The sequence below is a fragment of the Neopsephotus bourkii genome, unplaced genomic scaffold (assembly GCF_033783945.1).
Source record: "Neopsephotus bourkii isolate Nb327-2 ecotype Australia unplaced genomic scaffold, CSIRO-AGI_Nbou_v1 NB_52, whole genome shotgun sequence".
Taxonomy (NCBI): domain Eukaryota; kingdom Metazoa; phylum Chordata; class Aves; order Psittaciformes; family Psittacidae; genus Neopsephotus; species Neopsephotus bourkii.
In genome coordinates this window covers 100,689-113,275 of record NW_026900569.1, presented here as the reverse complement: position 1 = coordinate 113,275, position 12,587 = coordinate 100,689, and the positions used below count along the sequence as shown (strand labels likewise).

The window sequence follows — 12,587 nt, the reverse complement described above, 5'->3', positions numbered from 1 at the left end:
GGATAAAACCCATAAAAAATTCAAAATTACAACATCTCTTCCCCTGTAAATGCCTCTCCATTAGAAACCAGGCTCAGATTCCAACAAACAGGATCTAGAAGCAAGGAGAAACACTATTTTTCTTGGGTTTTAATGGGAAACCCCAAAGCGCATTGCTGGTCACCTGAACAGGGACTCAGCATTCCCAAACCAGCACAAGCACAGGGCCACCCAGGCCAGAGCTACCAGGCTGAAAAAGCTGTTTGACTTTCTCCCCCTGGACTTGTTCTGCACATTTGTGCTGGCAATTTCAATTGATTTTATACTGAAATATTGCTGTGGGATGAGACACTATCGCTTGAGGTGCAGATGTAGTTAACACAATTAGCAGCAAATACATAGTTATTAAAAGGAGGGGTGGGAGAATGAAAAAAACCCTGTAACTCAATAGTCTTGCTTAAAGCAATATTGTATTTTGAAGGGTAAAGCAAGGATCTTGTTTGTTCCCTTCTTGTGCATCTTCCCCAGCACAACCATTCCATGCACTCAAACCAAGTAATAAATGCCTGAATATCTCTGAAGACATAAACTGGGATACAGCAAAGCAAGCTGCTAACACCAAGCTTTGTACTGCACAGTCCAAAGGGAGTCCACGGCAGGGACGAGGCAGAATGCATTAAATCTCAATTAGATCACAGTACACAACAAGGCACAGAACATTATCATCACATTTACTCACGCAAGGATTAAGTGGCTTCCTTTGGAGATGTCTACGCTTGCAAAGTGTCTTGGGGACCGAGGGGCTCTTTGTGGTGAAGAGCAGGCACCACTCTACTTTTTTTAATGAGCTGCACCCATTAAATGCATATCATAAGTATTAAATGCATCTCTCATGTATAAAATACATGTGTGCATGTGACAGGCTTCAGCATTTTGGAAGTGCTTCCAAAGTATTTTTAGCTCATATATCTTACTGGTGACTGACTGGATATGCTACAACGCCAGAACAGCAGTGTAGAAAGAAAAATGGTAAGGAAAAAAAGTGAAGAAAACATAAAACTAAGTAAAGCTTTGATGGCAGACTTGAGAAAAGCATTACTCTAATAAGGTAATGGTCCAGCCATTTCTAAAGCAATGATTTAGGCAGCATTATGAAGTCATTATTTGCAAATGTGTTTGTTATACAATGCTTAGTATTAATAAACCCTCGTAATTATACGTTCAAACAATTTACCCTTGGTATTACAAACACATCCAGGCTGATGGCCAGGCATGCAGTGATTCCCGCTGGCTTCTGCAGGCCAGTCCTGATGCTGTTGTAGCAGGACCTGCAGGAGGATTTACATGGCCACATAAAAGAAGTTTCCATCCCATCTCTGAGCCAAACTAAAATTCACTTCCATAAGCTTCACAGCACTGAAAAACTTCTGGTACATAATGCTGTGTTTTTCCCCTTGTCACAACACCTGAAAGCTCTCATGCAGCCTACGGCAGGGGTTGGAATGAGATGATCTTTAAGATCCCTTCCGATCCAAACCATTCTATGATCCAGTCATTTTCACAGCTCTAACCTCTGCTATCTTCACCCCAAGCATGATTTAAGTCTAAAGCCTTCCCCCATTGGGCATTTCAAGTGCTACCAGCAAGGACAAGACTCCACCCAGTGCAATAGTTCGTACTTTATTCCTCAAGATCAAGTTAATGAAGTGCAAAACTTCAGGGCTCTTTGATTAAAGAGCCGATCCTTGTAAAAATCAATATATTAGTGAGCAAAGCCTTCTTCATATTCAACCATGAAAAAAAGAGTCTTAAAATTTATGGAGACCCCAAATGCGACACCAGGAGCGCAGACACACTGTTTGTCAGTGGCTGCAGCTCTTTATAATATAAAATATACACATTTACAAATACTGGCTGGTAGTACACTTTAACACAAGCATTATTCAATAAATGCCGAGGAAATTATCTTAAAATGGCAGTGCCTTAACTTGCTTCTGCAAAAGCACTTTGATATCCACACACTGCATGAATGTCTTTTATAATGTCTTTTAAAAGGTTCCCCTTGCAGGGGAGCAGGACAATCACAGCAACACCAGCCTCTTTGCCACAGTCCCCATCAGCTCTGGGCTCCTTTAATCTGCAGCACTCAAATCTGTTCCCTTCCCACACAAGACCATTCACTCAACTCAGTGTATGGCTTGATGAATGCCCTCCACCACCACACATCTGGGCTTGAAAACTTCAAAGCAAGCCCATCATAATATTTTCATTAAAGACACGAGCTATTATTCCTCCCACAATAAAGCCTGGAAGACAGTCTCTCATCTCCACAGTGGAGGGCTCTCTTGAAAGGGGACATCACGCTGGCTTTCAAAAACCCATCTGGGACACGAAGTTCACAAGTACAAACCCTTCCAGCCTCAGTGGTGGCTGGGTTTTCTTTGCACAAACCTGGCATCAAAGCACCCACCCTGCCCTAAAATAGCTTCGAGTTCCAGTTGTTATACTCCCTTAACAGTTAGGATACAAGCTAGATGGTCCCAGCCCAAATTGCATTAGGCATCCCCTGACTGCACACACTGAGATTATGACTGCTCAGTGCACTCAGCACACACACAGTCACAAGGGAACACTAAAAGCAAATTCTGGCCCTGTCCATCATCCATAATTCAAGAGAAATCAGGGTTAAAAAAAGTGCACGAGCCATTGACATAATTTATATGCTGCAAGTGGGAGAGTTGGCAGTCTCTCGCATCATAAACTTTAAATAACGGTAGTTTAACACCAGATGTACCCGCAGATGTCCTGAGTGTAATACCATTAGCTCCATTATGGCACGGAGCAAACCCTCCCTTAGCTAGGCACCCCCAACCTTGCCCCACACCAGCAGCTTGCTTAACACTGGATTTCACCAGGAACCATCAGTCCAACACAAACCACTGCATGCTAAAAGCATGAAGAAAAAGAAAACCAACAAAAAAAAACACACCTTGAAGAGTTTTCTAAAGGAATTCTGGTTGTGAAAGTGCTACCTATAAATAAAAGAAGGAAAGAAAGGGGAAGGAAAAGGTATGAGCATCTCTTCTGAAAACACAGTCAGTTTTCTTCTAGCAATGGCACAAAGTTTTGGAGATGCAGTTGTGAATCTTCATCGATACCGTGCCATTTACCTTTTATGCATTAACCTACAAATACTTCCTTCCTGTTGTAAACCAACAAAAAATACTCTTCTTCCCACTGACTTTACACAAGGGATTATCAAATTAATTCAGTGTGTGCACGCTGAGGGGTGCTAATTGATCGTTCAACCTAAACCAGCTTTTAGTCAATATTCCTTACTGAAATAAGAGAAGCCAGAACAGTGACTGCTTCCTCCCACCATGCACAGGTTCATCCATAGCATTTATTTTCAATGGAAAACCTAAACTTCCCAGTAATGATGGATCTCATGAACCCAAGATCAAGGTGAGGCACTGTGAACGGGGCTGCCAAAAGTCCTACCTGTACATTAGATTTTTCAACTGATTCATTCTTTGTCTCCTCTGTCCCTCTTTAGAGTCATCCTAGGAATAACTGCAGAGGCCAAATACGGAACTAAATGTGGTGAATGCACAACCTAGGAAGGCCAAGCCAAGCCTACAGCCTGGCTCCTGCTCTTCAGCCAAATTCTTTTCAACATGGGAATCTTGCAGAATCCACACGACAACATGGAGACAAAGATCCCTAAAGCAAAAAGGGTTAATGAAAATCACCATCATCCTCTTGGTTTCACATCACCCTGCAAGTATTGAGATGCTATCACACTTGTTACCAGTATAAGCATCATTTTTCTGCCGTTAATGCCTTAATACCAGATTTTCAGGGGGCTTATTTGCTTCACGTTGTGCTCAGCTGGCAAGTATAGCTAAGCTGTGTTAAAAAAGAAGTCAGCAGCAGCACAGGGCCTCAATCTTTAGTCAGAATGTCCTTTTCTACACCCCTAGTGCAGATTCAGCACATCCACAGTACAAAGACGATGAGATACATCCCTATTTATTCTTGAAACCCAAAACTTGGTGAGCACATCACAACACAAAAAGGTGTTTTTCCCTCCCTCTGATTCAGCCAACAAGCATCAGCAGCAAAGTAGAGCAGGTACAATGGGAAGTGGTAACACTGACATAGCTGTTCCCTTCTCTCTTTCAGAGCAGAATATGGAGGTTAAAGCAGACAGCTGAAGCCTCAGAAACCAGTCACCTAAGAAAACACTCCAAAGAGACCTAAATCTCTTTTTTTTTGTTCTCCCAGCAGCACCATCACTGTTTCATTTCAGTACTTCCAGGGAGATGGGGCTGCATCCCAGATGTGCTGAGCGATGCTCCGTATTATCTGAGGGAACAAGGTCCCCTGAGTTATGAGGCTTTTCTCCCTTTTCGCTAGGTCATGATCTAATACTCTTATCTGAGCCTGCAGAGCACATCGTCCAGACAAACTGCTCATGTACCCAGGAACATGCCTGGAGGTAGGAAATAAAGGGTGCACGTTTGAAATACAGCAGCGAGCATCCCTTTTAACGCAGCCACAGGAACTGCCAGCGCAAAGCGCTTCACATGGGATTTACAACATGCATTTTTCTACTGCATGAGGTGGGGAGAGGAATCTGCAACAGCAGCAGGACATAATTTAGGTTTATTTATGATTTATCTTCTTTCTTCCAGTAGCTGGAGAAGAATTTAAATTAGGCATTTCGATGCTTCTCTCAGCACATGAACCTCCACGCACCCATGAAGTTCAGGGAAAGCTCTGGACTAAGTTACCCCCTGACTAACAAAACACAATAGACAGCATCCCTGCTGCCACCTTATATTGATATAGTGTTAAAATTAGTGGAACATCTGGATCCAGCAAACATTCTGAGCAAATTAATGAGTGCCTTCATAAGATCTCTCTCCCCGAGTTAGGTATCCTGCAGCTGAGTAATGACAACACGGAGGAGGGGGGAAAATACACCAAAATCCCATACTCCAACCTGAACAACCACATGCAGGATTTCCGTATCTCCTTTCTGCACCAAAGGGTATGCTGCATGAAGCTTTAAAGTATTCCTTAATCTTTTCCGTGCTGAAAAAGTCCAGCTTTTCCCAAGTCATCCCACAGCCATGTGTACAAGCAGAGCAATGGATGCCTCACTACAAACAATAAACCTAAGCAAAAGTAAGCATTAGGGAAGTTTTACATCAGTGTCAGTGTAAGCAATAGGGTCAGAAGGGTACGTGCTGCACAGGGCTGAAACTGCTGCTATGATCCCTGTAAGCTATTAGAAAGCTATGGATGGTAAAGAGTTACCCAAAATCACATTCAGGAGAGAACAAAGCATCCCTGCTGCAGCAGCACTTTACTGACCTAGGGGAAAGAAGTCCTGCACCACAAATCAGAATTACTCCTTGAAGTAATCCCATGGGGATGCTCCAAGCACTGGGCTCTGCCTCACCTCGCTGCTGAGAGCAGGGGAGCACAGCCCTGGGCACACCGCTGCTCCTCCAGCAGCACCATGGACCCATCACCGCACATGAACCTGCCTGAGGCTTACTTTGTTTTGCAGTTAGAGTGGGAGCAAGAATGATGCCTTCCAGCACACACAGCCCATTTCTAATTCATTCTGCCTCCAAAAGAGACCCAGCATTCGGTCTGTCCCCTGCACACTTCATGGAGGAGATCCAGAACCCCCACTCACACCACACACCCAGCAAGGTCCCTCAGACCCACTCTGGAGACTAAACCCATCACAGACAGTGCATTACTACTTGGCAAGCATTGGCCAAACTCACTCAAGTCCTCACCCAGCCTGAAAGCTCAGCAGAGCCATCTCACTATTCACATCTCTCCAAAGAGCAGACCATGTAGAGTCCTCAATAGTGGGAAGCAATCCCTGCCACTGGCTCATGCCAGACACCAACCACATGAATTGTCCGGCCAATCCTATTAGAACACTCACCCCTGCCTGGTGCATGGCCTCCTGCTCCTTACTCCTAAACCACTTCAGCTCTATAGGACTACACAGAGGAACAGCAAGGCAGCAACTCCAGGGAGCCTGTATTTATTAGGGCAGAAGGTGCTCCCCACCCCTTCCCCATTCAACACCCTCAGATGCAATGCGTTAGCAAGACTCAGCCTTGCTCCTGCTCCAACCACACCTGAGCCCCATTGCATTCACACAGTGATCCATGTCCCCCAGGGGTCAATGAGGCAGGTTACACAGAAGAAATGGATTTCTTCCTCCAAATGAAGCACAAAAAATAAAACTTTGAAAGTATCAAATTCACAGGTTTTAAATCCAAAACATTTTAGGGACAAAGTGATTCTACCTTTGAGATCCTTCCCACTAACATGGGCTGCCTGCAGAGCCACCCAGTGAAGGTTTCCCTTCTTGACCCTTTCAATGACTTTTACATTTAAAACATCTAGGGGTCACAGACCTTCAGTGCTGCTTCTCAGGTGCGGTTACACTGCCCCAGCACAGACCCTACCCATCAGCATGGAGCCTTGGTGTCCCAGCTGAGCAGAGCAGAGGCAGCATCAGCTGTGCCATTAACAGGGACTGTGCTCCAAACCCTCCATTCCACCCAGCACAGGTCTGGACCATTCACTCCTACAGCAGGGTAACAATATTCTTGTGGAAGATTAAAATATAAGGTTGTTTGCTTTGGAGTTAGACAGTCTCCATTGACTTCTGAGGCTGACACTTCAAGACACAAAGGGTGAGACTGCTTTATTTGCCCAGCTCATTGCAGCTCTGCAGGTAACACCGATGTTGACTCCCTCCTGCTAGTTTAAATGACCCCTGGTTTCAATCTCAAACCAGCAAACCCAGGGCCCCCTTCACTAGTGTGTGTGATGCAGTGTCTGACAAAGCACCCACCTCCATAGACAACTAAAAAGTCCATTCAGAAATATGTTTTAGATTATATGGAGCATTGCAAGATTTCCTGGTATCACGTAGAAGACTCGGATACATCTTCTGATCCACTGAGAAGCCACACAGATCAGCAATCCCCTGAGGTACACATCCCTAAGGGATAGCAAGGCCTGGAAACCTCCCAGACAGAAACCTAACACAGAAAACTCTAAAACATCACAAAATGCAAGAAGGAGGAACATTCCTGATACAGCATGGATGAACTACTCCTAGTTTTAATGAAAAGTAGTGCCAGGTGAACCCGCAAATGCAACGTGAGCATTTGGGGCCAACGTATCCACTGGCTTCTGCTTTGTAAACCCCACTTTGCAAAACCTCACTGAGTGTTTGTGAATGTGATCCTCAATGTTTCATCCCTGTTTGCAGCTCATGCTGCAAGAACACAACAGTGTTGATAGCAAGAGCGCTGTGTGCGCAGAGCAGTGAGGAGCAGCCACTGCCACACTGTCGGCCGAACACCTCCACACTCGGGGCAAAGATCAGGTTTTCGAAAGCAGTTTGCTACATACATGAAATAGCAAACCAAAGGGAACCGGGTCACAGAGATCCCACTGATGCCCCAGGGATGTGTGTTACCCTGCCTCTGCAGCATCACTGACACATTCCAGCTTGGGAACACCACTGGAGGAAAGGAATGGAGAGAAGCAAATGGGCAAAAGTTCACAGTGTGACAAGAAGTGCAGGAGAATTGTCCAGTCTCATCCAAGGGAAACATTACACCCCGTAACTCTAATACTTATTACTTATATAGGAATGCATTTAATACCCCTGCACATCTTTGCCCTATGTACAATATTGCTGAAGTTAACAAAAGCAGAGTCAAAGCATGAGTGTGGATGGCAAATACCACATTTAACACCTACCACAATGGCAGAGAAACTAAAAATCCCTTTTTTCCTCCTCCTCGAAGCATCATCAGAGTTCCATCTGGAATCCCTGAAAGCAGTGGGAGTTATGCCATTAATATCCGTAGGAACAGGAACTCCTGGTTGTATTTATTTCCTCCAGCCTGCCAAGCTATATTTAAATTCCTTTCCTCAGTAGGAAGGAACTTAACCAACCTGGAAAACAACAAATCAATGCTACTTGCATTGTTTTTCATGTCTGACTACACATTAATGCTGTGTCAGACACCATCAGCGTCAAAAGAGGCATCGCCCTTTGCAAAACTGTAGCATTTTCTGAATAAAACAGGAAAAGAGATAAGGAAGGATGAGGAAAATTATCAATTTCCAGGACATTTTCTATGCTGAAGCTCCCCTGATTTGACCAGGGCTCCTGCTACCTGGATGCAAGAGCTGGTTCTATGTTGAGAACAGGGTTTTCCTTACAGTTGGACAGAGAATCAGCTTCCTCATCAGTTAAGATAATCCTGAAGGCCCACCTGGGAGACACCGCTTTTTGCACCAGATCAGGAAGTTTCTAAGCAATAATATCGAGCCAGTACTCAACATCATGCTGCCAGATAGAACTCTCATTCTTGTGAGTGCAGCAGCCACCTCCCCATGGTCCTCAAAAACCCAATAGCCTGTGGTATCCATGTGCCACTCTTTGATCGGGTGAGGACTGTCTGCAACATATTCATGTTGACATTAACTCATTTCAGAAGAATACACCCACACTTACCAGCACACTTGTAAAACATAGTTTTTATACGCATTTCTTTATATATTTAGTTGCATTTTAAACTGCTTTTAATTCCAGATGCGATGCAGTTATCTGTGCTGGTCACTGGTGGGCTCCCCGCAAGCCAAAGGGACAATACAAAGCTTCACAGACAAGTATCTGGAGACAGCAACCACAGAAGCCAGGTGAGTGGAAAGATTAAATTCATTGCTGCTGAATACAAAATGGATATAGAAAAGGAGAGAATGTATATAGCTGTATGCAAAGAAAGTCGACTATAGAAAGGCTCCAAAGCCAGCACATCTGGTTAGCAAACCCTATCCCACTGAAACTCAGAAAAGTCTGCACAATTATTTTATGTGTTCTCCAATAAAAATCTAGAAGGACTATGTTAGAATAGAAGGAATAAAATTAATCCCTTTTTCCAACAGGGAATTTAATCTATTTTACTACTAAAGGTTTTTACAGCGAAGAACTGCTACCAAGCATTGAAAAGACTGTTCACAAAGAGCATTTAACATCACATAAGACAATAAAAAGACTATGGACATTTGCAGACCAAGGCTGTCTGTCATACTTAACTTAAAATATAAACCCATGGTAATGTATTATTCCTGTTAGCTCTCCTAAAACACTAACCAGGGTATACTGCAAGAGTCTTTGGAGGGAGAAAGTGCCATGTCTTTATATACAACAGAAATACATTTGCTCAAGGACAGAAGAGCTCCTGCACGTTATGGGCCTTAAAGCTGCTGATATTTAATAACCCTTAAGGAACAATAAAGTATGTAAAAGAACCCTTAAAAAAATAACAAGTCCTTGAGATTTTGACAGGAGCAGTCCCACATTTACAGAGCATCACCTTGGCTGTGCACTGAGGGGAGTCCATGTGGCCATAACACAGAGCCTCATACCCATGGATCATCTACACAATACTCATAGCCCTGCTCCTGCTGAATCCCCCCTCCCAGCAGAGACCCTGCAGGAGCTGAACACCACAGCAGCACCTTCTCTTGGACTATGTCAGGAACATGCACATTATCCAGCTTGGAAACACACTGACGGGCTGCAGGTCCCCACGGGAGCACGGCTGGCATTAGCATCGCCTGTACCCTGCCAAAGCCCAACTCATTCGGACAACTGGGACTGTGTTTCAGACGGGTTAAGCTTTAATCAATGCCTTCGTCAAAGCTTTGCAGCCCAGTGGCATTACAACAATTTACAGCCTATCAAAGCATCTGAGATGGGTTATTAGAGGAATGAGACCAGCCATTTCAGTAATTAATTTCTTTTTGGGTGGCATTGTTTGCTCAAGCAATGCTATTTTCCCATCAGATATGTTTTTGTAGCTGGAAAAAATGGCTCAAAACACATTACAGCATGTCTAGCCTTTGTTCGTGTGCAGCACTGAACTTCTCTGAAATAGTCAACATTTAAGCAATTGATTTTGCTTCTGGCAAGTCGCATGCGGCCTTGCTGGCTGTGCAGACCTGCATTCTGAAATTACTACTTATGAGCTACCTATTCTATTTACAGAAGAACAAACAAACAACCATTAATACAGATCTAAAGTACAGAAGACAGAGTGATCAGTATAAAGAAACCAGAGTAAGGAGTAAGAAACTTTCCTTTGATGAAGCATCCCAACTTCCACTGCCTTTGCTCTGCAATATGGCAGGAACAGGAGAGACGGACACAAAATACTCCCATCCACTTTGTCTTTTCTGTGGCTTGTTTCTTTATTTATTCATGATTTCCTATTGAGTTTATCTATAGAAAAATATATAGGAATTTAACACCATACTCCTCCGAAATGCCACATAAATATTAACTACCCTTACATACTTAATCGCTGCAGTAGCTTTTAATAAATGTTATCCTTGATGCAAAAACATTTCCATAAGCACCCAAAATGAACAAATCCTTCTAAATGCTTCACATTTTCCTGTCACATCATCAAAACTGTTGCATGGGGCTGTGCCAGAAAAAGGTGAAGGAGCCAGACACAGGCAACAGCAAGAAGCATGGATTTTCTGAGACAATGGATTTATCTCCCAGTCTTGTGCATAAACATCTTATCAAAACAGTGTTTAACAGAACTGGATTCTTGGCACAGAGGTGAGTTTAAAAATCACACTCTGAAGCGTGGCAGGTGGATTACTTCTCCCCATCCCAAACTATTGTAACACCCAGATTTCATATGCTTTTTCCACGTTGGAACAAGAGGAAAACGTTAATGACCATAAGTAAAGTGAAACACACACCACCTGGAAGAGCAGATTGCCATCGCTATTAATTCTGTAAGACTCAGCTGACTCTAAAGATGTGTTTTCCTGCTTTCCGATTCCACTGCCCAGTGACAGCCTGGGATGGTAGATGTCACGTAACTGACATTGCTGGGTCCTGACGCTGCAAAGCACATGGGTCAAATTAAAGCTCCTGCAGAAGGCAGGCACAGCTTCCTGCTGGTTTTCTGGTGGGGATTGCCGAGGCAGAGCCTTCCCTGCTGTCCAGAGCTCAGCACAGCCAGACCTCCTGTAGCACAGGTGCCATCAATCACATCTGTGTCAGCAACCTCGGTGCAAAACACGCTTGTCTGTCCACAGAGGGCAAGACCACATCACCAAGTGTGGAAACTCCCAGAGAGAAAAAATACCATACAAACAACTAACACACTAATTCTTTTAATAAGGCCTTTAGAGGAAAAATGAAGGTTTTACTTATTTTTTGATAAAAATAGAAGACAAAAGACAGCAGTACTCGTATTTATGATGCCTTAAACAGACCCTAAAGGTTTCCTGTCTTCAATTTAACTCAGCCTTTAAAAAAACTCAGCCTTTAATAACCTATTAGCATGAAAATGACAGCCAAGTCAATGTAAGCCGAGATGCCTTTTCAAGATGCAATCTACTTCCACGTTGCAGAGATGCTCTTGACACCAAGTTAAGCAATGAAGAAAACCCAAGCCACCCCTTGAAGTGCTCCAGAACTTATCAAAACATTTCAATGCTTTTCAAAATACATCTTGACACTTTACTCTGAATGCAATTAATACTTTTCTCCTTCAATTACACACATCTGTGCATACACTGAGGTATAAAAAATAAAGTCATTGATGGGCTGTTCTTTTCAGAACTGTACTCTTCTTCCTCCATTCTTCTGTCCTATCTTGCCACTTTAAGCTCGCATTTCTATGAGTGGGAGTTTTCTCTCTAGCTTCAGTGAGAGCAGTATTTATTGGAGATGGGCACTTCCTCCATATCAGACTGGCTCCTGGTTTCATAGTGCCTTGGATCCCACTTCCAGCACAGCTGGGTGCTGCAGGTCCTCCCACCACAGCTTCATCTGCTCATCCCATGCTGCTGGTCTGCACGAGGCAGGAGGATGTGTGTGCCAGGAGCTGCCCATAAGGCTTTCTGCTGTGCTGCCACATCTACTTATTAATTCTCACTATTTAGTGAGCTGTTAGAGCTCCAAAGGAAGTTATTCACAGCTCTATTGCAAGGTTCACAGTAGCAATAATATTTGTATCTCCTGAGAGGTTTTTAAGTAAACATAGCCCTCAAATGCTAATGGTATCAGCGTTCCTTGTTTCTGGCAGGCTCTGGCTCTACTTCAGTAGTTGAACCGTTACCTTACGGAATGAAAACAATACAAACTTCTTCCACAGCAATGAACTGGCGCTACTGTGATTTACCATCCTTTTTCACCTTGAACAGATGCAAAAGATGTATTCCTGAAGGAGACGTTTAAGCCACATGAGGCAGAAATGTGCTTTGTCTTTGGGCATTTTGGCAAACTTCAATCTCTTACCAAGAAGCACCTGCTGAAGCTGCCCACAGGCTGCCCAAAGCACTGCTCTGTGCCAGCACTGGCAGCAACAGATCTGCCACACTTCCTGCATCAAAAAATCCTCCTTTCCCTTTCAAGGGCATTACTTTTTATGACAAACCAAACGGTAGGTTTAGCTCCAACTCATCAACTATCTCAGATTCCACTAGGGCATCCCTCTACTTCTCCCTAGACG

General features: G+C 43.7%; 1 protein-coding gene across 4 annotated transcripts in view; it reads right to left on the bottom strand.

Moving 5' to 3' along the window:
* LOC133209343 (follistatin-related protein 4-like) overlaps positions 1-12,587 on the bottom strand; it is a 203,484-nt gene that overhangs the window by 150,808 nt on the left and 40,089 nt on the right. Inside the window, exon 1 of one of the 4 annotated variants that reach the window (XM_061347973.1) lies at positions 5,954-6,072. The exons of the other annotated variants lie outside the window; for them this stretch is intronic. The gene's annotated coding sequence lies outside the window, so the exon portion shown is untranslated. Of the gene's footprint in view, positions 1-5,953; positions 6,073-12,587 lie in introns of those variants that run through there. 4 annotated transcript variants of the gene reach the window in all.